General features: G+C 44.9%; 1 protein-coding gene and 1 pseudogene across 1 annotated transcript in view; one reads left to right on the top strand and one right to left on the bottom strand.

Moving 5' to 3' along the window:
• CYYR1 (cysteine and tyrosine rich 1) overlaps window positions 1–22,159 on the bottom strand; it is a 94,929-nt gene that overhangs the window by 60,217 nt on the left and 12,553 nt on the right. The gene's annotated exons all lie outside the window — the stretch shown is intronic.
• LOC115659456 lies at window positions 6,305–7,067 on the top strand (annotated as a pseudogene).

Raw genomic sequence — 22,159 nt, 5'->3', positions numbered from 1 at the left:
GGCACTAGTAAGTTTTTTACCTTTATTATTCTTGTAACCATTTGTGATTTGTATGCCTCATTACTTATACTCAGTTAAAAGTTCTCTTTGTTGTTAATAAACTTGTTTTATTGTTTTATCTAATCCAGTGTGTTTAAGTTGAAGTGTCTGGTTAACTATTTAAGATAATAAAATGGCATATTATTCCCTTAGAGAATAACCGACTTCATATAGTTGTACTGTCCAGGAGAGGGCTGGGCAGCACAGGATGTACATTTCTGGGGGGAAAATCTGGGACTGGGTGTGTGTTGGGGTCACCCTGCAGTATAACAAAGGCTGGTGAGAGCCAGGGTGTGGCTGGCAGCTGGCAGTTACACACAGACACTCCAGGTGTGACTTGCCTGCTGAAAGGCAGTCTGTGAACAGCCCAAGTCAGAGCTATTTAAGCAAGCATTGTAAGGCACCCAAGACGGCAGGGCAGGGGTGACGCAGTTCCACACTGGTCTAAATTGTACTCTGGTATAAAGTAATTAATAGCTAACTTCATAAAAGGTTTAGCAGAAAACAATTTCTTCTAATGGAACAGAACAATCTTATACACCTTTACCTTGCTATAACGTGACCCGATATAACACAGGTTCGCGTATAGCGTGATAGCAGCGAGGCTCCCAGGGCTGTGGCAGCAGGGCTCGGGCGGTGACTTAAAGGGCTCGGGGCTCCAGCTGCTGCAGGGAGCCCAGGATCCTTTAAAACACCGCTGGAGCCCTGCTGCTGCTACCCCGGGACTGTGGCAGCGGGGTTTGCGGGCGATTTAAAGGGCCTGGGGCTCCCTGCAGCAGCTGGAGCCCAAAGCTTTTTAAATCACCGCTGGAGTCCTGCCGCCCCTACTCCGATATAACGAGGTTTCAGCTACAACGCGGTAGAGATTTCTGGCTCCCCATGACCGTGTTATAGCAGGGTACAGGTGTAGTTGAGTTACATCTTTTGGTGGAGAAACCACATTTGTACTAAATTACTATGTGATGTAAATTTTCTGTTTCATCAAGTCATGAAAGATTCAACAGATAGCTGAATAAATCACTTCAACATGCAAATCTTCCAGGCATAAGTAATATTTCTCCAAGGATTCTAATCCACTGGCTCTTACCCGATTATGGAAATGACTATGATTTAGAAAAGGAAACAGTGTATGTTAATTCACTATATGTTTATTTTAGCTGCAGTTATTATATCTGGAGTATACAGTAGAAGACTGGTTTCTCCAGAGATCTCTAGAAATATGTGAAATCTTCAGAAAAGAAAGGAATTGACAAATGTGCAGAATGAGCACCACCCAGCAAAATGTATGCATAAGGAAGGATCAAAGATGATAGCAGGTTGTATTGCATTACTCTGAAAATCAGGGTACCAATAACAGAGGTACTGAGCACTCACAAATTTCACTGAAGTCTACAGGAGTAAGAATTGCATAGTACATTTGAAAACTCAGGCATTAGCATATGGTAGAGTATAATAATTAAATTATAATTACAGACTTCATAATGTGTTTGTTGCAAATTCTGTACTTGTGGCTATTATGCAGCATAACATGCACAGAAGATTTTAAGTTGCAGTTCTTAAGATATGCTGTTATAAAGATCTTAACTTGAGATTTTTATAAGCTACATATTATTTGAGGGTGCCAACTGAGTCAGGGCTTCATTACGTTAGGCACTGTATGGACATACAGAAAGAGAGAGTCCCTGTCCTCAAAAGCTTATGGTCTTAATTTAAGACAAGATATAACAAATTAATACATGTATACATTTTTTAAAAAGATTGTCAGCATGTCACTGTGTAAAGGTGTGGGACTGGGGCTCGACCCTCCCTGAGGAGCGGAGGAGAGCCACACCGGCTCCCTACACGCTGTCGGGCCGGGAAGGTCCTGGGGCGATGAACACCAAAGCACAAGACTCCGGCCCCGGATTCGGGGCAGTGCAACAATACAGAGTCACAGGGGGTTCAGGCCCTCTGCTTCAGGGCTGAGCAGCAATACAGAGTCAGTAGGGGCTCAGGCCCTCTGCTTCAGGGCTAAGCAGCAATACAGAGTCTAAAGGGAGCTTAGGCCCTTCTGGTTCAGGGCTGAGCAACGCACAGGGTTTAAGGAACTTCAAGTCCTCTGGTTCAGGGCTGAGCACCAATACAGTCTAAAAGGGCCCAGCCCTAAGTTCGGGCGGGGCACCAAATGCAGAGTCACAAAGCTCAGGCCCTTCTGGCTCAGGGCTGGGCAAAGCACTCAGTCTATAAGCCCCGGCCCGTAGGCCTGGGCACCGGGGAGAGGGGGGAGACTGCCACCCGTAAGCGGGGTGGCAAGGGGGACGCAGGCCCACCCACTCCACTGCGTCCCAGCCGGGGCCCTAACAGCAGCAGACGGTCCGCTGCTGCATCAGTGGGGATCCTGCCCGCAACACTCTAACATAGACTTGGATATGGTTGCAGCCTGACCGGAGTCGGCTGCCCCCGGGCTACTTCCGACCTCTCCCTCAGGGCCTACCTGGTCCGTAGGGTCGCCCCCTGGGTAGTCCAGCAGCAGGCCATGGCTGGGTGGCAGGTCCGGTAGTTCCTCAGGGAAGTCCGGGCTGGCTTGCTCCGGTGGTCCCTCTGGGTAACAGCAGGACCGAGGAGGCTCCAGCGGCTCCTCCGGATAGTAGGCACAGGGAAGCTCCAGCAGCTCCTCCAAGTAGCAGGTGTGGGGCAGCTCCAGCCAGTCAGGGCGGCTGCCCGGGGCCCTAGAGGGTTCCCAGTCTCAAGCTCCCTGCGGCAGGTCTTCTCCCAGCGGCGGCTGGGCTCCAACTGAGCTCTGACGGCCGGCTTTTGTACTTCCGAGTCGTCGCCTGACCCTCTGAGGGGTGGGCTCATTGCTCCTTAGCCCCGCCCACTCAGGCTTCTGGCTAGGCGCTCCCTCTCCTGGGCAGGAGGGGAGCCACACCGACTCGCTACACACCCCTATAACAAAAGTTCTGTGGGCTTCATGGAAGACACGTAGACAGTACTATGCTTAAGACTAAAATTTTTATATAAATAATTAACCAGTTGCCTTCCAGAATACAACTAGCAGTGAAGCAGCCCCATAGCTCAAGCGTTGAGACCCAAGTCAGTTGGCATGGCCCAGACGTGGGTTTTCTTTGCTGTGCAGGCCAGTCCAGTGTTCCTAATATGCAAGGGTGCTGCGAGGCAGGGATGGATTAACTCTCCTGTGGGCCCGGAGCCATTAGATTTTGTGGGGCCCCTGTATACAAATGTAACTCCTTTAGGGTTTAGAAAGCATGGCCCCTTTAAATCTTTTTCCTAAGAAGGGAGAAGGAATAGTGAGAGAAAGGGGGGAAACTTAAGGGTGTGGCTCCGGAGTTGGAAAGAGAGAAGGGCTGCAACCCGCAGGCCTAAGAAAGTGAAGCAGCAGAGAACCCACATGAAGCCTGGGAAGGACAGGATGGCTGATCACGGACATCCCAGGACAGAAGCCAGAAGGAGCCCTGTGCCAGGGAGGAATTAACCGAGCAGGACAGGCCAGATCTGGACCCAGTATCACGGCTGCCCAGAGCTGCATGGGGCTGTGAGTACTGGGGCTTGTGACTCTGCATTGGGAACAAGGAGGGAGGCTGCTAGCTAGTGAAGTGGGCAGGTGGTCGCTCTGTGGCTTTGCAGACAGCGGCAGAAGTTTTGGTCATGAGGGTGCTAAAGTTACACAAATCTTTTTCCTGGGAGGGAGTTTGGGTGCAGGAGAGGGTGTGGAGTCTGGGAGGGAGTTTGGGTGCAGGAGGGGATTCTGATCTGGGGTAGGGAGTTTGGGTGCAGGAAAAGGTGCGGGGTTTGGAAGGTAGTTTGGATGCAGTAGGGGGCTCCGGACTGGGGCAGGGAGTTAGGGTACAGGAGGGGGTGTGAGGTGTAGGCTCCAGCTGGAAGGCGCTTACCACAGGCTGCTCCCGGCCATCGGCACAGCAGGGCTCAGGTTGCCTGCCTGCCATAGCCCCACACCGCTCCCAGAAGTGGCTGGCTACTGGCACATCTCTGCGGTCCCTGAAGGGAAGGGGGCAGTGGGTCTCTGTGTGCTGCTGTGCCCGCAAGCGCTGCCCTCATAGCTCCCATTGGCTGGTTCCTGGCCAATGGGAGCTGCGAGGATGGTGCTGAGGGTGGGGCAGCACACAGAGTTGCCTCCCCCACTGCACAGCCAGCAGCGTGCCAGAGACGTGCCAGCAGCCGGCTCCTTCTGGGACTGGTATGGGGCCGTGGCAGGCAGGCAGCCTGCCTGACCGCCCCTTTTAGCGGCCCGTAGATCACTGCCTATGATTTATTTTTGCAGGGCCCCTCTTGAGCCGGGGCCCCTGCCTTAATCCAGCCCTGCTTGGGGGAGATGCCATTCATAGACAGATTCCCCTGCTACAGCATCGTATGGCCTACAAATCATAATTCCACCCCAAAATGAAACCAGAAATAATATCTCAAGGAAAATAGACCCATTGAGACAATGGGGTCGCGCATGGGTCCAGAAGTCTTCTTATAGGGAACAGCTTGTAGGATCAAAGCCAAAGTTTGCAGTGTGTGCATACACACCTGTACCCTGATATAACGCAACCCAATATAACATGAATTTGGATACAAGGCGGTAAAGCAGCACTCAGACGGATTAAAGCAAGTTCGGTATAATGCGGTTTCACCTATAATGCACTAAGAGTTTTTGGCTCTCGAAGACAGTGTTATATCGGGGTAGAGGTGTACTTGTAAATTCTAATCAAATAGATATTCTCACTTCTATTTTGAAATGTTTTTCTGTTTGCTGAAGCTTGGAAATACATAGTGTGACAGATCCAAACCAGTGGGGTACAGGAGTCTGGTCCTATTGGCATCCAGCGAGGGTGGGCAGGCATACAGGAGTCTGGTAGAGGGCAAATACACTAGTCACTGGATAAGTAGTTTTCTGATCCCTGAGTGACCAGAGCAGGGGCTGCACTAGAGTAATCAGGAATCTGCGAGAATTAAGGCAGACAGGCTGATTAGATCACCTGCAGCCAATCAAGGCAGGCTAATCAGGGCACCTGGGTTTAAAAAGGAGCTCACTCCAGTCAGGTGGGGGTGGGTGGAGCCAGAGGAGAGGAAGTGTGTGTGAGGAGCTGGGAGCAAGAGGCACAAGGAGCTGAGAGTGAGAGGCTATGCTGCTGGAGGACTAAGGAGTACAAGCGTTATCAGACACCAGGAGGAAGGTCCTGTGGTGAGGATAAAGAAGGTGTTTGGAGGAGGCCATGGGGAAGTAGCCCAGGGAGTTGTAGCTGTCATGCAGCTGTTACAGGAAGCACTATAGACAGCTGCAATCCACAGGGCCCTGGGCTAGAACCTGAAGTAGAGGGCGGGCCCAGGTTCCCCCCAAACTTCCCTACTCCTGATCAGATACAGGAGGAGTTGATTCAGACTGTGGGGAAGATCACTGAGGTGAGCAAATCTGCCAATAAGCGCAGGACCCACCAAGGTAGAGGAGGAACTTTGTCACAATAGCTAGAGTTATACAATTGACCCTTCTGTGACAATGCACGCACATAGGGTTTGGTATTTACCCATAGATTTTGAAAGAAATATTTACTTATAATGAACTAGATGACCATGATGTGAACGAGCCAAATTTCATTTACTGTGAAGTACTGGAAAAACTAATTTCTTGATGAGTAGAAGGATACAGCTGTATTGTTATTATTACTGCATATTTGTGAAGCCATTAGCTCTGTGCCACAGGTAGGTACTTTTCTTTCTCAGAAGATTCAGGTAATTAAAAACTCCCTTTACTTTTGGAAAGACAAGGGTCAATTGACATGCCTTCAACTCAGTCCTAAATCATTCCCCTCCATCCTTGCCCCTGCAAGCGAAATCCTTGCTTCACATCTCCTAATCCACTCTATAAATAGATCACAGAGGTGCTACTTTTCTGTCTGCTAGAATCATTCTGAACGCCTCTTCTGAAATGAATTGGCATGGGCAAAGCTAAACAAATGACAAGCATTCCTAGGGGAATTCATGTTCCCCACAGATTTCTTTGCTTCCCCAAAGAAAAACTATTTCTGACAGGGAAGCAAAGGGAAGCCACAAGAACAGTCATGCACCCCTCCCCAGCAGTGCCAGTGCATTGTTTTGGGTGCCCAGAGCAGCCAGCGGAGAGAGAAATCACTGTGTGTGAGTGGAGGGCATGGCTGGGGAGGGCCAGTGGCTCCTACCCTGCTCTGGGCTCAGCTGCTTGTCCTGCTCAGCAGGACGAGATTTCCCCTTCCCCTGAACCTAGCCATGTGGTTTCCCTCGCCAGCCCTTTAAACTGGCTGCGCGGCGCCCCTGTTCAAGGAGACTCGGGACAGAGGCGTCGGCCTGAGGATGCCTAGGGGGAGCAGGAGCGCGGCGGCGGCCCGGCCGTCCTCAGTCAGTGCAGCCCCAGCTCATGCTCACCCACCAGCTCATCCTCCACCTTCAGCTGTTGCAGCCCCAGGCCAGCCCCAGCAGCCTGGCCTGATGGCCCAGATGGCTACCACTGCTGCTGGGGTTGCTGTTGGATCTGCAGTGGGCCATGTGGTTGGCAGTGCTCACACTGGGGCATTCAGTGGCAGTAGCTGGCTCAGTGCTGCGAAACCAGCCAGTACTATCGAGGAGCCCAGGCAGCCTGCGTTCCAGCAGCCGCAGTATGGCCCTTGCCACTATAAGATGAAACAGTTCTTGGAATGTGCTACCAATCAGAGTGACTTGACCTTGTGTGAAGGTTTCAACGAGGCACTGAAGCAGTGCAAATATAATAATGGTGTCTCCACCCTCTTGTGAAGACATTCAGTGCTAAGACAGGGAAACAGGAGCCTGGAGTACAGACAAGAATGGAAGAGATTGGAAGGAATGGCTAGTGACCAAAGTAAGCAGGTGAAAGGAATGATAGTCTGACCAGTGGAAGGAACCACTTAGCGCTAACATGCTTCCAGAATTGCCAAGAAAGAACAATGCTTTGGAATTTGATGGGGCTTTTAGAATCCAGATCTCATTTGATTTGCTACAGTGAAATATGCAATAAAAGGAGATGGTTTATTTAAAAAAAAAAAGAGTGGCCGGATCCAGGCCAGACCTACCCCAGAAACCTCCACCAGCTATAGGAAGCTCAGCACTGCCCACCATCTCCTGTCCCCATCACTCCTCAGCTGCAGGCGGATAGGTCACTATATAGAGAGCTGCTCCCTGTCCACCTGGACTCCCCTATAACCAGACGCCCCACGCCAAGCCTCACTTTCCCAGCACCCAGAACTTTCCAACTGAGGCCCTTGCACCCCCCCAAGCCTCATCCCCTGCTTCTGGAGTTCCCCTAAACTCAGACCCCCCTGCATCTACACCATCCCCTGCTAAGTTTGCTGCACTCAAAACCCACCCCAACAAGCACATCTCCCTGCACCTGTACCACTCCAATGAATCCCCTGCATCCACCCCACCAAACCCCACTTCTCCAGCACCCGGACCCCCCCCCCACTGAGCCTGTCCCTCTCAGATTCCACTACCAAGCCCCATCCCCCCACACCCAGACCGTCCCTCCCAACCACCTTCACCTGGACTCCCTGCAGAGTCCCATTCTCCCTGCACCTGGAACCACCACCAAGCCCTTGTGCATCCGGATACTCCCCACACCCAGACCCCCCACTAAACCACCCACACCCAGATTTCCCCCCACAGAACCCTCTCACCCACACCTGGATCCACACCCCCACACTAAGATCCTGCCAGGCTGAGCCTGCCTCTTCCACTCCTGAGGTCAGGGCTGGGCATGTGTGTGAGACTCTGTGCACCTGGCTTGGTGGGGCAGGGCCTTGTGGTGTTTCTCAGGCAGGCTTGGCCCTTATGCTGTGCCAGGGTCGGGTGCAGCCTCACTGCCAAGTTCATGTCCCGGAGCGGAGGGGATAGGAGGGCTGCAGGGTGATCTCCCACCTCCGTGCAGCCAGTGGCCTGTGCTCCCCACCACCATGCTGGAGCCTCCACATTTATTTATTGAAAAATAAAATATGCAGAATTTTGAAATATTGTGGACAGGTTTTTTTTTGCACAGAATTTTTAATTTTTTGGTGCAGAACTCCCTCAGGAGTATCAAATGAAGGGGGGATTCCTAAGTGTGCTGATTTAAACAGATAATAAAGGAAAGCTAGGTCTAATGACAGACCATTATTAAAAATACAGTTATCATTTGGGTTGGCTGCTGTACAATTATAATTTGGATTGGCTACTGGCATAGGAAGGGCAGTATTTAAACTTACTGGGACAAATTCACTGTTGCTGTCATCAGATGCTAGTCCTCTGACAACAGAGTTACATTCCATTACCTAGTAATGATGGACGATTACCAAAGAAAATAGCTACAAGGATTATTTTTCACATTAAAGAGTGGTCACTCTAGTAACAACCACTCTTTCAACAATCACAGGGAATTTTCCAGGGAAATCGAGCACTTGCATGGTTTTCTCACCATGCTCAACAACACCCCTTTGGTCATTAATCCTCAGTGAAACATCATATGCTTGACTGGCAGATACTGCAATGACAGATAATGAATGAAAGAAAAAACCCACAATTTTGTATATTTCTATCTTAGTGAACATATGCTTACCCACCCATCCCACCCCACTCCAAAAAAAGGGGGAAAAAAAAAGGATCCACTCCAATCAGCATACTATTGATTGAGTTAACTGCACATTACTGTCATGGAAACATATGGGATTTGATAAGCACATGTCCACATCACACAGTAGTTAGAGAATGATTTAGAGATCCCAGTAACAGAGAGTCAAACACCACCACTCTGTGCTTCCATTGCCATCTTGTCTTTTATGTGAAGTTCAAAAACTGTCAGTTTGATAGAGACTTTTAGAAGGGGTTTTCCTCACTACCTGTGGTCCTCTTTGCGGCAATATAATTGATTCTTGTTTGGAGCACCAAAAGCTCTGAGATACAGGTTGTACAATATCCTGACCTCTGGCATCAAGTGAATAGATATGAATTTGAAATTCATCAGCTTCATCTCTAATGCCTCCCTTTGAGCCAAACTCTGCAGCATTGTTTTTATTATGTGATTTTGGTTCAGGGGTGCTAAAGGGAGATTATATTGATTTTAAACACATACTGCTTAAGGGAGACTAGAGATAGTTTAGAGGTTTTGTAATGAAATAACAGTGTCTTACCTCCAGGTTGCAGCCAAGGATAAAAGGCATCAGGTATATTTAGGATACAGAGGTGGAATATAAGCATTATTAATATTGTATTACAGGGCCTACAGGCCTGTAAAATATTTAGTTTAGCAAAATTAGGATTTAGAACAAATTAGCATACATAAATTAATAATAATCCCACTGAGTTTGTGTCTCTGCTTGTGATACGCTGATGTTTTGAAAGTTAACTACTGAGTTTGGATAATAATGTTACAAGAGATTAGCAGACACTTAAAGATGACTATTGGTAGCAAGGGTGAAATGTTAGAGACTTCCTTAAGGTAACTGCCTGTTACTATGGCGATAAAGTGACATAAGTGTTAATGAGTGTAAGGGGAACCAATGAGTTAGCCTGTGAAAAATGGCATACCCCAAAAGTAGTGGGGTGTGGAAGTTCAAATAAAGAAAAGGTTAAAACCTTCAAAAATACATATGAACCAAAGCAGGCAACAGCCCAATTATTATAAAAGCTGTATCACAACCTGCATACTTTGATGTGGGGGAGATAACAGGAGGATATGGTGATGATAGTCCTCATCCTCACGGCCATTAACATTTCAGGTTTTTCCACAAGGCACAGTGTGAGCAATACAAATATTATGCATTCTGTATTGGTCTCTCATTTACCACATTGCAGTGTGTACATTGATTGGTTGGTTAATAAAAGTAATAATTTTAGCAAGAGCACTATGTAGTGTCTGTTGTATTCCGTGGGTCCCTCTTTTATCAGTAACCTCTCTATTCAATCTTGGGGCCTGAACTCTCACAGATTAAAGTAGGTGTAAAACCCTCACCATCGGGATGGGGAATTAGTTAAAGTAATCCATAACTAAAGCTACAAGGGGATCAGTTCAAAAGTGGATGCTGCACGATTGCTCTTCAATGACCTAATGAATAGGAAATGAATTGGTAACCTCAGTCCAGTTCTAGTGCAGAAGTTTCTGTTTCATAAAGCCATCACCATACCTGATACCAGTTGACACCTAGCAGTCTCAGCAGAAAGGTCATAGACTGAATGCTCCCTCATCCTTAGAGGCTGACTGTTGTTTCTTTGTTTATGATTCAGCCTATAGAGCAGGGGTCGCCAACCTTTGGCACACGGCCCATCAGAGTAATCCACAGGCGGGCCACAAGACATTTTGTTTTATATGTACTATCTGCAGGCATGGCCCACTGCAGCTTCTATTGGCCGGGAATGGTGAACTGCAGCCACTAGGAGTTGCGGGGGGCTGTGCCTGCAGACAGTCAACATACACAAAATTCTCGTGGCCCGCCAGCGGATTATCTTAATGGGCCATGTATTGAAGGTTGCTGACCCCTGCTGTAGAGGGTAGCTTTCACTGTCTGCCAATAGCGTGGGAATGCTTCACGGTCATGATCCAGCTCCCATGACAGTCAATGGGAGTCTTTCCATTGACTTTAATGGGCATTGAATCAGGCTTTGTGTAGTAGAACATGCACCTTTCATAAAACTGTATTTTTTATATATATATATAATTTTAAAACAAAGCTACCTGTCTTACAGTACACTTACACATTCTTATTAGCGACCATCTGTATTTTTTTAAACAAACATTTCAGTAGAACACATTGGCCCTTGTACAAGCATTTTAATGAATGTTACAACATATCCTAGTTAAAAATATCGTTCCTCAGTAAAAACACAAAAGCTTTTGGAAACTTGTATTAGTGTTGGCAAACTCCTGTTCTGATTTGAACACCACTGCACAGCTAGCAATAACTAAATAAGTACACCAGGGCATAAAACCCACCAGAGAGAGTCTCTCACTAACATAACTTCCTGTATCTTGTCCCTTGTGACAGCCACCAACACCACTCTAACCCACACCACCCTCGTTACCTGTCTATGCTTCATTCCCCCATACTGATCCACCTATGCTTGTTACTGGCAAAAGGATGGTGGGGCAATCTGCTCCACTTCTCTATAAAGAGGGCATTAGCTGCCTTTTCACAGGCGCTGCTCATGTGGCCAGTTGTTTTAAGGGCTGTTAACAGAGTTGGGTGACAGCTGGCAGAGAGATGGGCAGGGAAGCAGCTTCACCAAAACATCTTCAGCTATTTCCCCCACCCCCCATTTCTGACAGTAGCCGGAGCATTTCTGGAAGTAAGGAAAGGGATTTGGGAGACTTCATCCCCCCTCCAGTGCCTCCTGTTGATTATTCTCTACTTTCATATGGCACAGATTATTCACTAATGACAGAGGGATGCAACTCTTGAAACTTGTCTCTTCTACCTATATCAGCAGTGGCTTCTGCATGCAGGAGATCTTCCCCCCTCCCCCAATGCAAAAAACACTACCGGGGCTGGCAGGCATGCTTGCTTTAGGGTGATCAGACCATTCCTTTCCCCTCTATTTCTCTTACTCACCTGCTGCATCTTGCCATAATGATGAGAGCTTTCTGGGGCAGGGGCTGCCACCTTATTATTGTACGTCTTCATACAATGCCTAGTGCAATTAGGCCCTTGTCCTGGAATGGGCCAACAGGATCTACTGCAATACCATTAAGTAAAAACAACAACAGGCTTAACTACTGTCTACACAGAGAGAAGCTATCTGACATTAGGGTGGCCTTGAACATAGCAGTGAAAGGCAAACAAGATCCAACAGCTGGACAATTAAATTAGACAAATTCATATTAGACACAGGATGGAATCACTGGAATAGCTTAGCAAGGAAAGCAGTAAATTCATCTTCACTTGGAAGTCAAAATTGAGACTGTATGTCTTGTTGAAATACAGCTTATATTTGATCAGGACTGGATAGCAAATGCTTACATAGCTGGGGAAGATAATTCTCTCCACTGTGGGAATCATTGGATGAAATTCTATGGCTTGTGTCAAGCAGGAGGTCAGATTAGGTGATCACAATGGTGCCTTTTGGTCTGAAGTCCTACAAATCAGCCAGGATTTACACCAACGGCCACCTTGTTGCAGCTCTCAGGTTGATGAATCTCAGTGACAGATGAAGCAATTCTCGCATTAGATATATAAATATAGGGACAATGTTAAGATTATTAAGCCTAAAACTGACACAGATGTGTTTTCTCAGCAAAATTCCATGTGTGTTTTATATTTTGTTTGTGCAAAACAGTAATTCCTGTCACTTGACATTTTTTTTTTAAAACCCAGAATACTTGAAACTTATCACTAGACTCAAAGTAAGACTTTCTGAGGGTGACTAAGGATAGTGGTAGAAGCCCATCACAAACGCACTGCACTTCTGCACTGCTATGGCATGTGTACTGATTTCCATCCATTGGTTTCAGTGTTAAAGTGGTACACACAAACCATGAATTGGTTATCACAACACATGGGCCAGACTCATTTATTATTGCCTCAGTCCCTTCCCCACAACAAAACTGCCACAGATTTAGAATCTGAGAGATAAGGCCAGAAGGGAAAATATCATCTAGTCTCACCTCCAGTATATCACAGGCCATCAGCACCATCCAACTCCACACACTAAACCGAACAATCAAAATTAGACTGAAATATGACAACCACAGAAGACTAGACTATTATGTGCCATAGGCAGAGAACGGTAAGGACCAAGGTGCACCAGTGCTTGATGCATGAACAATAACAGGTAAATGATTAAGTAAGATATACCCAGATAATCCAGCACTCATGTGTTGCAGAAGTCAGCAAAAAATCCCCAAGGTCAGTGCTAATCTGATCAGTGGGGTAATTCCTTCCCAACTGTGCATATGACCATCGGCTAGACCCTAAGAGCGTGGGCCAGCAAGCCAGCCAAACACCAAAAAGAGAGACTGTTCAGTGCCACCTCAAAGCCCTAGCTCACCCTGCCCAATGTCCCATATTCAGCAGTGGCCATCCCAGATGTTTCAAAGGAAGGACATAAAAAACCCTTCCAGAATACACTGAGGGGAAAAAAATCCCTTCCTGGCTGGCAGAAACCCCAAAGCAAAGTGTTAGGAACATATGACAAACTGGAAGCAAGCCCTGTCATGCTGTCTGGAGTGGCTCATGAGGAAGAATATCAACCTCAGGGCAGAATGTTAAGAAGCAGAGCACATATCCCAACCTGGCTGTGAGTTCTATACTCAGATTTCACCAACCAAGTAACAAGGGTAAACTCCTCAGGCACTATACAGCCTTATCATGGAGTCACAGACAGTCCTCTTGGGCATTTCAACATATTGCCATCCAGGCAAGCTTGACTCTCTGATAAATGGTAACTTAACACCAAAGATCACAAAATATTTAGGTTACTTATAGTCTCAAAGGACTAGTGACTTATCAAGGTCAGTTTTCACCTTAGATCTCACATCAAAGACAATGCTTGTAGCCAATCCTTGCCATAGGACTAGTAATTTCATGTGCCAGTTCTTTCAATATTCTGGAATGAAAATAATCTAGTCCCCCCAGTTGAAATGCATTGAGCTCTAAGTTTTTCTTCAACATCAGATATGGTAATTTCCATTTACAGGCACTCATTTCCATCAAGTGAATTGCCTTCACGCCCATACTCCATCTTATTATCCTTCTTGAAAAATTGAGGTCTCTCTTTAATTTTGGGGCCATACCTAGATTATCCTTCATCTTCTCTCCCTCCATAGTAGCCTGGCTTCATCCTTCCTTAGTCTCTTTTTTATATATAACTATAAAGTCTCTTATTATTTATTTTAATTTCCTTGGCAAGAGCTAATTCAGCCGAACCTTTAGAAATTCTCACTTTATTCCTACATTTTCTAACCTCCAAGATGTAGCTTTCTTTGATGATCAGCCCCTTTTTCTATTCCCTATAGGCTCTCCGCTTACTCCTAATAACTTGTTTTAGGTGGTTCTTCATTCAGTTGGGTCTGGAGCTTTTTCCTACATGTTTTTTCTCCTTTCTTGGGATGCAATTTTAAAGAAGTTTTCATATATCTGATTTGGAGACATTCCAAGCCTTCCCTACATTTAAGTCCTTAAACTCTTCAGTCCAGTTGACTTCTCTAAGTAGTTCCCTTAATTTCACAGTTTGCCCTTTTGAAATCAAGAAATCATAGATGACTAGCATCTTATCTTTCCATTTAATTTAAACTGAATAAATTCATGATCACTTGATCCAAGGCTATTTCCTATGAAGTCCTCACTAAAATTACATAGCCTCTTGTTGATTCAGTGACAATTTCGTGAAGGAAACTGTCATCTATCACATCCAGTATTAATGTAATTTATTCTCTGATCTATATCTGTGAAGTTAAAATCTCCCATTATGACACAATTCCCAAAAGTATTTCTCTAAGAAGATTAAAGAGATCACTATCCACATCCGAGTCTGACCCTGGGGGTCTAAAACAGACCCCTAACACTATCCCAAAAGGACTTCTTTCACAATCCTTCCCCCAAAGCGATTTCAACCCAAATACATCCTCTTTTGTCCATACTATTACTTTGTATTCCTTTACAGTACATCTTTGTTGTACAATGGTACCCCACCCCCTTTACCTTTATTCTAACCTTTCCTAAACAGCACACACTATTCATTACCTATATTCCTGTCAAGAATGTTATTCCACCATGTTTCTATAATCCCTAAAATATCTGGTTTGACCTCCTGCACCAGTAGTTACAGTTCCTCCATTTATTGCCCAGACACCTTGCATTCATGTACAAGTATTTCAGTTGTTTCTTTTGGACCTTACCCAGTTTTTTAGCTTGTGGTGTTCCATTATTCTTTATTATATCTTGATTTAACAGATTTTTCTCCTCCTGTGTATTGAAGCCAGGCATGGAGGTTTCGTGAGTATCTCCCTGCCTTCCCTCCTCATATTGCAAGCCTCAGTTCCAGAAGATTAATACCTCAGGTACTTAAGTGGAGTCCATCAGTCAAAAAGAGAGTTCTTTCTGTGAATGCCTCCCAATGGTGAATCATCCTAAAACCTTCCTCAGAGCACCTAACCATGGACACATCTGTTGATTTTCATTATCTTGATATGCCTTTGTTCTCCTTCTCTAGGAACCAGAAGTATTGAGCTGAAAAATCACCTGAGCTTCCACTTCTTCAAATGTCTGACCTATCTGAGCATAACTGTCCTTGATCCATTCACCTTGGAATCTAGCAGTATTATTTGTCCCAACATGTAGCACGGTGGATTTTCCCCCAGTCTCATCAGGATCCTCTTAAGCCTCACATCCACATCTTGCATCCTTGCTTCTGGAAGACAGCACACTCTTCTGTTCTCTGGATCTGGGCTGGTGACAGGCCTGTAGATTCATGAGTATGGGGTCCTTCCTCACATAGACCTGTCTCTTCCTGGTGTTGGTATAACATGTTTTATGCTCTCTCTTGCAGAATCCTGAACATCATCCTCATTTTAACTCAGGCTCCAGTCCCTGGCTATCTCCATCATCTCTCCTGCAGGTACTGGCTTCTCTTTTCTTCTTTTTCACACCCCATCTTCTGCCTGTTTTTTCTCCTCATTTGCCAGTGCAGCAAACCAGTTACTCAACTTAATTTCATCACTACTATCTGGTCTCTTCCTCCATCTTGTCCTCATGGTCACATTTGTCCATGCATCATCCTCCTCTTCTGGCAGTCCATCTTCCAGGTCCTTTCATTTGGCAGGTATCCACAAATCTTGTGTTGTCTCTACCACCTCCTCTCCTGCATTATACCTTCAAATCCCTGTCTGAATTTCCTCATAGTCTCCAGCTGCATCTCTAATCCTTGGATCTTCTCTGCCACAAGCTCTACCAAGCAACATTTCCTGAATAAGTAGCTTCCATCAGCTATCCACTCAAGAATGATGTGCATTCCTTCTAGTGCTACCTCATGAGCCATCACTGGTTTCTCCTCCAAGACTTTATTCCTAGAAAAAAAAAACAGGAAATGGGGGGGAACTACCAACTCCCTCAGACCTAAAATACTCATCTTCTTATGAACTTCCACAGAAATGCCACTGTCAGCTGCTGACTTCAGTAGATCAGATTGAGGCCCTCAGTAACATGAAAAATCTGTTTTCAAAATAATCCTGAAGGTAATAAGTATCAGAGGGTAGCCGTGTTAGTCTGGATCTGTAAAAGCAGCAAAGAATCCTGTGGCACCTTATAGACTAACAGACGTGCATCTGAGGAAGTGGGTATTCACCCACGAAAGCTCATGCTCCAAAACGTCTGTTAGTCTATAAGGTGCCACAGGATTCTTTGCTGCTGAAGGTAATAGTTTAGGTATGAAGCAAACATATTAAGGTAGGTCAAGATTTTTAGGCACAGCCTTAGTAGCATCTCTTTAAAACATAACGCCTCTTCCCTCCCCGGGCAACCAAACCATATTTCACAGCTTTAAAAGTGTCACTAAGAAGATATTTGAAATACCTGTGGGGTAGAGAACACTGCATGGTTCTACTCAAATTTATTTCATGGGGCTTATTTTTACTCTGTTCTTGACCTCAAACTGGAAAGATGCCCTGAAGCTCTGGGTACATTGTCTCATGTTATATCTGGTGCTATTAGTTCAAAGGAATTTTCTGCCAATATTAAGCTATCAAAGATCACAGAATACAAAGATATTGTGTTTAATTAACATCTTTGGACAGTTATCAGAAATAGAAAATGTAATCACATCTGATTAAGAGCCTTATTTATTATTCACATTTAACAGACATAATGTAGCTATTTTAGTAGATAGTGTATGTAGAATGATTGAAAAGCAGAGCAATGGTCCAAGGAGAAAAACACAGGATTTTTTTGAAAGGGGGCAGGGGGCAGCAACCAAGTTGCTGAGACTATAAGTAGATCAGAAACTAAGTGTACCAAAATCAACGAAGAGAGACATTTTGCTCCCAAGCATGGTCCTCACTTCTAGGATTTGCCCAGGGAAAATTTCAATCACAGTAAGCAAAAGCCAAGATTTTCAGAAGTGACTGGTAATTTTGGATGCCTCCATTCTGAGGTGCCCAAACTGGCAATGCAATGAAGAGGGCCTGATTTTCTGAATGCAAAGCACCTATCCTTGAACTCAGGTTCCATTCAGGTTTCTCAAGTCTGTCACCCAAAAACTAAGGTACCTAGAATCACTAGGCTTACCTAGCATCTCTGGTTTTATTGTGCTTGCTTTCTAGAACAAAAAGAACATGACAAACAACAACTTTAATCTCAAGTGCTGGACTTGTTTTTAAATGTACGCACTGTAAAAGGTGCCACGTTAACATCCTTTGAGATTGAACTCTTATATTTGTCTCCAAAACAGGTACTGCACAGGCAGCAGCATAGCAAGCTTCTCTGCATTATCTTGTTAGTAGGCCTTCATTCTGACAAGGAGGTACCACCTCTAGAGATGAAAGAGAAATGAATTCTCCATTCCTTTGTCTCTGTAATGAGCCAGCTGACAAGTGTGTCAAGATGGTACTAGCTGTGGTGGGCTTTTGTGATATCAATAAAAGCTGAAATAAGACAATCAACATATCTCATATAAACCAACTGATACAGCAACATTAACAGCAGGCAATACATATGGTGTCGATTGCTGGCCACTGCCACCTTGATCCACATTTGTAGAGGTGACTTAGATATTATGTAATCCATATCCACAGGAAAACCCAAGGCTCTCTGTTGGAGTATTATATGTAATATCCATTTACAGCTCTATTTAAATGTCATATGAAGATGCACATGCCTTCACATACTGAAAAATCTGCTGTAGTAGATATGCAGAAATAATATAGTTACAAAACTCTTTGCACACAGAGAAGATAATAATGTAATTAAAGAATGTATCATAATGCATACACACAAGGGGGCTGAATTAAGGCTGCACAAGCAAACTAAATCTGGCACTTCCTAACTTCTGAATGGGTGCTTTTGCAATGCTAACACTCTGTTAATGTAGATTTTTTTTAGATGTAACATATTAATTGCATTGCACACACACACGTATATGTATGTACATAAAGATTCTTTATATTTGATTGTTTCCCTCTTCTTCACATGCTGCTTGTTTTCATAGATAGTCCCCGCAATGAAGGGTTAACAATGTTTAATTCATGTCACTAGTACATAGATCAGGGCCTCTGAACCCTAACATACAGGTAATAATCTCACAAGTTTGACCTGGTCAGTCATGTTGTATACTAGTCATTCAAGACCCCCAAGGAAAAGTAAGACTCTTGCTTCTGTAGCAGAGTACTGGTGATTTAATAGGTGGCATTTTTTTCTTTTAGCCAGTAATGAACTAATGTGGAAGCATGATACTAAGAGGCAAATTAGTGATACTGGGGAGGTTCAGTTACGTATAATGAGACAAAGGCATAGTTTTGATCATTTACGGTCACTAAAATTCTACTTTTTGCAAGAGCAGGGATGTAAGTCATATGCCCACAGAAAGTGCAGACAATAGTGGACATGTACGCACAACTTGGGAAGTCCAGTTGCTAAAAGCCTGCTATTATTTTAGGGTCATCAACAATCACTACCCAAGGATGTACCACACTAATAAAACTGACTTGCAACCATCCATCACCACCACTCCAGCAGTTGACTTGACAATGCCAAACTCATCAGACCCTGGCCTGTAGCAGTTTGGGGTGACCAGCTCCCAGATTCATTATGATAGTTTAAGACCGGAAGCAACCCGGGTCACCTGTGCTGATCAGCTCACCACGCTGGCCAAACAGGAAATAAAATTCAAAAGTTCACGGGGCATTTCCTGTCTACCTGGCCAGTGCATCTGAGTTGGGAGTGCTGTCCAGAGTGGTCACAATGGAGCACTCTGGGATAGCTCCTGGAGGCCAATACCATGGAATTGCATCCACACTACCCCAAATTTGACCCAGCAGGGACGATTTCAGCACTAATCCCCTTGTTGAGAAGGAGTACGGAAATCAATTTTAAGAGCCCTTTAAGTCAACAAAAATGGCTTCGTCGTGCAGGGTTAAATTGATCTAACACTGCTAAATTCGACCTAAACTCATAGTGTAGATCAGGGCCTAGTGTCTGACCTGCATATCACATGCCATTACACTCCTCCCAGTTACCCCGGCATTGAGACCAATACCCTGTGTTTGGCTAACTTTCCTTGGTAGTTAGCTCCAGTGGTTAATCAGCCTCCCTGTTAAAAATTTCTGCTTATTTCTTATTTGAATTTCTCTGTCTTCAGCTTCCAGATATTGATTCTTGTTATGAATTTCTCCAACAGATTAAAAAGCTTTTTAGTTCCTGGTATTTTCTCCCCACAAAGGTACTTAAACACTAATCCAGTCACCTCTCAATCCTCTTTTTAATAAACTAAAGAGATTGAGCTCCTTAAATCTCACTGGAAGGCATTTGGGGACAGAATAGAAAGAAGTAATTCTACAATTACCCCTTCAGAAGTGACTCCTCCTGGGAGGACATAGCTCCAGGGCAAAGGGCTGTTGAGAGAACGAGGCCCATGATGTTAGAGGCAGCAGTAGACTTTTGGGGACAGTGAAGTGGCTGCAGAGCAGATAGAACACAGTATTCACTTAGAAAGCACCTTTGCTGTTCCCAGCCCAGTGTCTATGGTGGACGACGGGTCTGTGTCAGGTTGCTGATTGAACATTCCCACGGCCAAAGATGTTGCTACTGCAGTTGACATCTGATCAACTAGAATGTGCACCTCTGCAGCAGTCAGAGCAGAGGAGTCATGGTTATCACCACACTCTTTACTGGGGGAACCTTGCCTGCCCCCATGTGTATTTGCATGAGCTGCTGTAGGAAAAGACTGACAGATATTGCAATATCTCTGGAGACCATATTATATTAAGTGTATGTATTATTGTGGGCTAGAGATGGTATGCAACTGGAGGGTTACCACAGCTGCTCCAGGAAACAAAAAAAGTGTGGAGTGATTAAGGTGAATCACCTAGGTTGTAAACAAATCCAGAGAGAGATGGGGAGACTTACCTATAATGGTTCAAGCTGGGTTGTCCAGAGACTAACAGATAAAGAAAGAGCTTTTGATATAAAAAGGCTGAGTTTATACTGGCTCAAAGCCTTCTTTGTTATCCAGCAGACAGACAGGACAGAACCTTCTGTCCATCGGGGGCCCTAATCCTTGCAGAAGGGTTTTCCAGGGCCCCAAAAGACTGATGGGTGACTCCTTGTACATTTAGTGTGTGTTTACATTTGTTTATTGTTTTTAATATGTTTTCTCTGTAATGCTTTTTTCTTAAGAATAAATGTGCTTGAGTAGAAAGAGTTGTGTGGTGACCTTTAACTGCAGGCAACACACTGTTCATAGCCTTTGGGGGGAGGAGGGGGCAAGCAAGGGCAAAGCAATGCACAGACAGTTCAGTGGTTTGAGCATTGGCCTGCTAAACCCAGAGTTGTGAGTTCAATCCTTGAGGGGGCCATTTAAGGATCTGGGGCAAAAATCTATTTGGGGATTGGTTCTGCTTTGAGCAGGGGGTTGGACTAGATGACGTCTTGAGGTCCCTTCCAACCCTGATATTGTATGACTAGGCAGACTGGTTGGCTATAGATATCATAGGTAAGCACAGAGGTACTGCAAGCCCTCATCTGTGGGGAGAGAGATGAGTGTATCTGCCTCAGAGGAGTGATTGATGGGAGCCTAAAACCTTAAGAGGAGGACCAGAAGGAGGGGTCAAGCATGCAGTTAACCTTAAATTGTGACAGAGGCTGCCACAGCAGATCCTGGGGGGGGAAAACCCCCAGGTGCCAATTAAAATTAGTCATATTGCAGGAAGACTGAACATTATAAGTTTAATAATTTAAGAGGCCAAACTGAAAGAATTAAACCTATTGTCAAGGGAGTTCTGGAAAACAATGCAGCTGGCAGTTTCATAGATTTCATAGAATATTGGGGTTGGAAGAAAAAAATCTGTCTGGGGATTGGTCCTGCTTTGAGCAGGAGGTTGGACTAGATGACCTCCTGAGGTCCCTTCCAACCCTGATATTCTATGAAATCTTTGAAACTGCCAGGCCACTTAGATACCTGAATGCATGCATTCAAAATTTACCAATAGATTAGATAGATGAGATAGAGATTTGAGGCAAAACAATCTGCAGGTTTTCCCAGAGAGAAAAAGCAAAACCACTGCAATTATAGCAAATATGGGGGTGGGGGGGAAAGAGACAGGACTGGCAAAAACCTGGCTGTAACAGAGGGAAAGGACTGATGTTCAGTTTCAGAAGAGTTCAAAATTAGCTCAGAGAGTAGCATCCTGCAAAACTTGCAACTTCAGTCACTGATGGAGTCTTATGGAACTAAAACTGTGCTTGCATCCCTAGGAATGGGACAGTTTTGGTTGATCACATAATGTCAAAACCACGATAATGTGGTCATTACTAAGCAGAAAAGCACCCCTCAGATTTGAAAACAATTATCATAGCTGTTTAGTCAGGGAGTACCTAAACATTTTCACAGGCCAGAAGCCAGCAAGACTTTCTGCTGTCTCTAGACCACTTGAGAGAAGGGTATTCCAAACTATTTCCTTTGCTTGCTTTTGAAAGCAGTTTGGTGGTCCCTCTCATAGTGGGCCAGAACTTCAGCTGGTGTATATTAGCAAAACTCCACTGACATGAACATTGATTTATACCAGCTGAGGACCTGGCTCTCTCAATCTAGGGTTTGAATCCTTTGAAACAGGCCAAATTTTATGCCTAAATTTAAAAATAATAAGGTGATAAACACAGCAACAGCTATGACTGTCCTACTGGCAGTTACCAGTAGGCTGTTAGCTGTCACTGTTAATCATTTGTTGCAAAAGACTATTTAGGTAACAGTGTAATAAATCTGCTCATTTGTTTTCCTGATGCATGTGCCCTGTGTTTTTGTATGTGTAGCAAATTCCTGGGCAAGAACAATAACATCTTATTATGACATATCAACAACTGAAAGGTATATCAAATTATCTGAATGAAATGAAGTCTAAGTGAAAGGCCTCATCTGAGGCCTAGATTCTTTAGATTTAAACCTTGCTTCACCTTAAAGTATA

Source organism: Gopherus evgoodei, chromosome 1 (genome assembly GCF_007399415.2).
Source record: "Gopherus evgoodei ecotype Sinaloan lineage chromosome 1, rGopEvg1_v1.p, whole genome shotgun sequence".
In the NCBI taxonomy this organism is placed as follows: domain Eukaryota; kingdom Metazoa; phylum Chordata; order Testudines; family Testudinidae; genus Gopherus; species Gopherus evgoodei.
The sequence above is the reverse complement of the archived record's forward strand: the minus strand, read 5'-3'. Positions and strand labels throughout refer to the sequence as shown.